Source organism: Rhinopithecus bieti, unplaced genomic scaffold, assembly GCF_001698545.2.
Source record: "Rhinopithecus bieti isolate Rb0 unplaced genomic scaffold, ASM169854v2 scaffold_54331, whole genome shotgun sequence".
Classification (NCBI taxonomy): Eukaryota; Metazoa; Chordata; class Mammalia; order Primates; family Cercopithecidae; genus Rhinopithecus; species Rhinopithecus bieti.
The window spans coordinates 842,688-847,525 of record NW_016821659.1 but is presented as its reverse complement, the minus strand read 5'-3'; the positions used below and the strand labels follow the sequence as shown (position 1 = coordinate 847,525).

General features: G+C 56.4%; 1 long non-coding RNA gene across 1 annotated transcript; it reads left to right on the top strand.

The window, feature by feature from the left end:
• Positions 1-210: 210 nt before the first annotated feature.
• LOC108520924 (uncharacterized) lies at positions 211-4,558 on the top strand. The gene is made up of 3 exons (XR_001883062.1): positions 211-290; positions 2,686-2,798; positions 4,320-4,558. It is a non-coding gene; the product is annotated as an uncharacterized LOC108520924 (long non-coding RNA).
• The last annotated feature ends 280 nt before the right edge of the window (positions 4,559-4,838 follow it).

The window sequence follows — 4,838 nt, the reverse complement described above, 5'->3', positions numbered from 1 at the left end:
CTCCCACCAAGATGAGGCAGGAGAGGGGCAAGGAGTTGGGTTGGGGATGGGGGTCTCTAGGCGATGGGGGCGTGACTGGGGCCAGGAGAGAACTCCATCTCCCAGGATGCCGTGCAAGGGGGGCGTGTAGGGGCTGGGTCTCTGTGTAGGCAGGGCTGTAATTTCTTGGTATTAAAAAAAAAAAAAAAAAAAAAAGCAAAAGGAAAGAGAGAAAGAATCAAAGCCTCAAGCGTCACGTCTAGGAATAGCGCCGGAGTCCGGCCAAGTCATTAGAGACGATGAGTAATCCGGTTAAGTCATTTCTCTAAACACCATTCCTTGTAAGAGAATTAAAATATCAGCTTACATCAGAGGGGGAGAGGCAGGCTCCAGGGGCCGGGGCAGGAGCACGGCCAGGAAGGGGGCGTGGCTGGTACGCTCTGCCACTCAGCCCTGCCTGGGGTGTGGGCTGCATGCGGGGCCCTGCCAGCTGAGCCCTGGGCTTGCGGTGGGCGCTGACATCCAGCTAGCAGGGGTAGAGGGAGCGGCCCGCCACACCTCAGTTTATCTCGTTGTTCAGGGTGCTGGGGGACGTTCGGGACCGCCTGCTCTTCAGAAAATCGTTGTCCCTCCTGGGGGCAGCCGGTGTTTTGTTTTGTTTTTTTCTTTCAGTGTTTCTCCCCTCCCTCCTAAGATGTTGAGTTGATATCTCGACAACTTCAGGTCTACCGTTGTAGTAAAGGGCTGGGGATCGGCCTGGGGACACAGGGAGGGGAAAGAGGGGTCCCCAAACCTCTGGAGAGGTGCCGATTTTCCGCTAGACTAACTGCCAAGTCGTGAGGGGTGATGCCTTAATTTCTATTTCCCCTTTTTCCCTTTAGTTGCCCTGTATTTGGAGAACGCGGGGCTGGGAATCCTCCAGACTTACGGGACAGTGGTAACTGCCAGCGCCACTTTCTGCATCCTGGGGGCAGGATTGTGATGACCTGGGGAGAGCTCCTGATCACGAAGCTGACCCTTGTGGGAGGCGGCCGCGTGGGCCTGTGGTCCCAGTGACTCAGGAGCTGAGGTGGGAGGGGATCTCTTGAGCCAGGAGTTCAAGGCTGCAGTGAGCTTTGATTGCACCAGGGCACTCTAGCCTGGGCGACAGAGCCAGACCCCAGCTTAAAAAAAAAAAAAAAAGCTGCCCTCAGTCTCGTTATAACACCTGCCCTCTGAGCCAGGACCCACAACGTGAATTGGGTCTCAGCTGTGAGCAGGACACAGATGTCATCTCACCCTCTGTAGCTCTAAAGAGGCCCAGACACTTCCTAATGGCCTCCCAGCCGTTCCTAGGCAGTGTAGAATCACTCAGGTTTATGGTGGCAGGCCCTAAACACTCAAGGCAGGCTCCCCCCACACGCTGACTCCTGCAGCAACAGGCTAGGAGAGGTCCATGCCTCCCTGGGAGCTTCTCAACAGTCCAGAGAACAGAAACCACCCTGGCTCTGGAGCCAGGTGGACTGGTGTGCAATCCGGGTACCCTCCCTTGCAGGTGGTATGACCTGGGATGGGTTATTCACTGTCTCCAACCCTCAGTTTTCCCGTGTGAAATGGCGTTAGCAATACCTAGCTTGCAAGATTACTGTGAGGGTGAGAAATAACATAAGCCTTCAACAACTGGTCATTCTATTGTGGCGGCTGCGAGAACAGCCTCCTTCACCAGTGGCATCAGAACTTCTGCAGGGTGGATTCTGTGCTCTTCAGGCCCCGCCCTGATGACCTGGGGCTGGGCGCTGAGACCCCACTCCCGATCAGGTTTTCCAGGTCTTTGGGTAGCAGCTGCAAAGCACCCGCCCCTGCCCCACTCCCCGGGTTCCTGGTGGGGTCCTAGGCTCTGGCCAGGATGCGGGCATGAAGGGAGGAATTGTGGGGGAAGTCAGTGACTCATCTCCAATCTGAGTGGGCCCCACTAACCCCTTCAATACTGGAAGCCCAGGCTTTTCGGGGAGATACTGCTCTAATTCCTCCTCCCCAGATGAACTCATGGGACTTTGCGAATATGAAAACTAAAACTTTCAGCCTTGCAATGGTCGGGGGTCCGCTGGCTCCAATAACTCAGATCCCTCCGAGGTTTCATACTCTCCCTGCGGCTCCCCCACACTGCAGCCCCGACCTGAAGCCCAGGCCCCTGCTTTCATCATCATGGTGTCATCCACACGGCATCTGCCATAGGCAGGACTGCCCTCCCTGCCTGACATCCCAACTACCTTTGTTGGAAACAGTACCTGGCAGGGAGAATCCAAGCTGAACCCAGATCTAAATGGTCCTGTCTACACCCCAAGAGCTCTCATTCTCCCCGCATCTGCTGTGCATCCTTTCTGCTGCTGCAGGCCCAGGTGCGAGTGTGCAAACCTGTGCACACATGCCTGTGCATCTATGCATGGGTCTTGCATGCCAGGAGCCCACAGCTCACACATAGGATTGCACAAACATATCTATACACTAACTCACCAGAGAGCCAGCAAGAAGCCCCTGAGGCTTTCTTCCCCACATCTGGGGTACCCTGTCCTGCCTTGGACTCCTGGAAGAGGACACAGGGTTGTTCAGCCCCCCTCCCTCACCCCAGCTGCCCACCTGTGCCATGGTGTCTTCAGCCATGGGGCCAGCCTGATGGACTTTGCTCTGTTAAAACTGCCTTCTCTCTCTCTGCCTTGGCCTCAGCAGGCTCTTCCAGACCTGCCTGAGGGGTAGTGGCCATGGCTGAAGGCAGAGGGCTGTGTGACGGTGGGGGCTTCCCTGGCCCTTGGGCCTGGGTAAAGACAGCTCTGGACATGGAGGTGGCTAGTTTGGCATCCCCCATCTCTGGCAAATATGGCAATATAGCCACACTGGGAGGGCTTTGCCCCAGTGCCCCATGCTGTTCCTGGAGCTGCGTGTGTGCATGAGCTGTACCCTCTGGGCCTGGAGGAGCCTTCCCGAGCTTGCCAGTTCCCACCATATCTACCTAGTGAACTTCTGCTCATCCTTCAAGGGCCCACCTGAGGCAGATACTCAGGGGTCTCAGCACACACCTCTGCTGTGTGGCATGTGCCACATCGTGCTCCTGTGGTCAGCTCCATGCCACTGTGTGACTGGCCAGCAGCCCCCAAGCCTCTCGTCTCCAGCTAGGAGTGGTCTTTACTATCTGCCCACACCACGCTGCTAACAGGGCCGCAGAGCCCCGGCCGCTGCTCCTCCAGAAGAGGAAACTGAGGGTCTAAGTGGGAAGGGACTTAGCCAAGGTCTCACAGTCGCTTCAAAAGATCTCAGAGTTGGTAAAGGAATTGGGAAGGAAGGGGAGGAAGTGAGAGGCCACTGAGGGCAGGTGCACAGTAGGTGCTAAATGAAGATCAACAGGAGAATGAAGGGCATGGAGGACAGGCAGAAGGAAGAGGCCAGGCACCCACCTCCACCCCATCCCACATCTCCCTCCATCACCAGGCATCATTCCTTCTCCAGGGATTAGCGCTTCCTCATTGTCAAGGGCAGCACATTCTAGATGCTGGAGCCTTGACCTCACGTGCACCCCTCTCGCTGGAGTCTCGCTGGAGTCACACCCTCCCTATGGCTGCAGGCTGACTGCTCAGGCCACAGCCCCTTTCCTGGGTATTACTGTTGCTACTGAATCCTGGCCAGGGGTAGTGAGCACAGCCCAGGTCTTGGACTCCAGGACAGCACCCCCTTAGCTCCCCAAGGAGCTCAGGGGCCCCAAGCCCCTGGCCAGCTTGTCTTAGCTGGAGGGAGGTTCTGGGCATCCTGTAGCTGGACTCAGGCCTGCCTTGGCTGAGGAGAATCTGCCTTGGCACAGATTCTGTGCCAAAACGATGGGCAAATTTTTCTCCACAGGAAAACCAAGTACCCCAGTGCAGTTGAGCTCTCCGTGCTGTCTCCTATCTATGAAACCTGCTGGCAGGCACAATAACAGCCCTCACGCCTCCGGGTGCAATTACGGGCATTGGATGAGCTGTTTCTTATAAAGGGCTTAGAACTGTGCCCACTGGCGGGAGGAAGTACTCCATAAACATTAGCTGGTTTCCACAGCCCTGGGTGAAACAGAAGGCACGGGGTGGGCCCAGGCTCGGGGAGTGGGGACAGGAAACCTGACTTCCAGCTCCAGCCCCAGCACAGCAGATAGACCTTTTGGTTCTGCAAGGCCCCCAACCCCCTGCCTTCCCTCCTTCTGTACGTGTGTGTCATATTTTGTTGGCTTTGGGGCTTTCTTTACTTTTTTTCAAATAAACAAGGGCTGCATGAAACCTCTAATATTCTGGGTAAGTGTTGAAACAGCTCAGAAATCCCCTCCTCCCCTTGTGACTCAGTGGTAGGAGCCATAAGCAGAACTACTGGTGACACTGTGGGAGAGAAATTCTGCAAAATAACAGCTGGGCAGCCCGGGACCCCAGGGAGTTGAAATGGCACCTCGGAGGCACCAGGATGTCCTGGAGAGGCACCAGGGCGAGGTCCCCCAGGGACCGTGGAGAGGGCATTAAGCCTTGAAAAAGATCATGATGCCCATCCCCCCAGCATAATTAGAAATAAAAACAGCCCAGGACAGTTACATTAGTGTAAGGAAGTCCCTCAAGACTTTGACTTTTCCCGTAACGGCGATTTTCGATGCTCCTTGGGAAACATCAAATTCTTTCCAAGCATTCTTCTTTTTCTATTTTGGTGCCCTAAGCACTAGCGTGTTCGACCAAGCCCCTGCCCCAGCCCTGAGCGACCCCTGCAGGCTGCCTGGCCCCTCTGGGCACCGGCTCCGGGGCTGCGGCGGCGGGGGGCACAGGGGGCGGCACCGGCTGAGGGGGAGTGGGGGGAGAGCTGGAGGCGGGGCGGGGGGA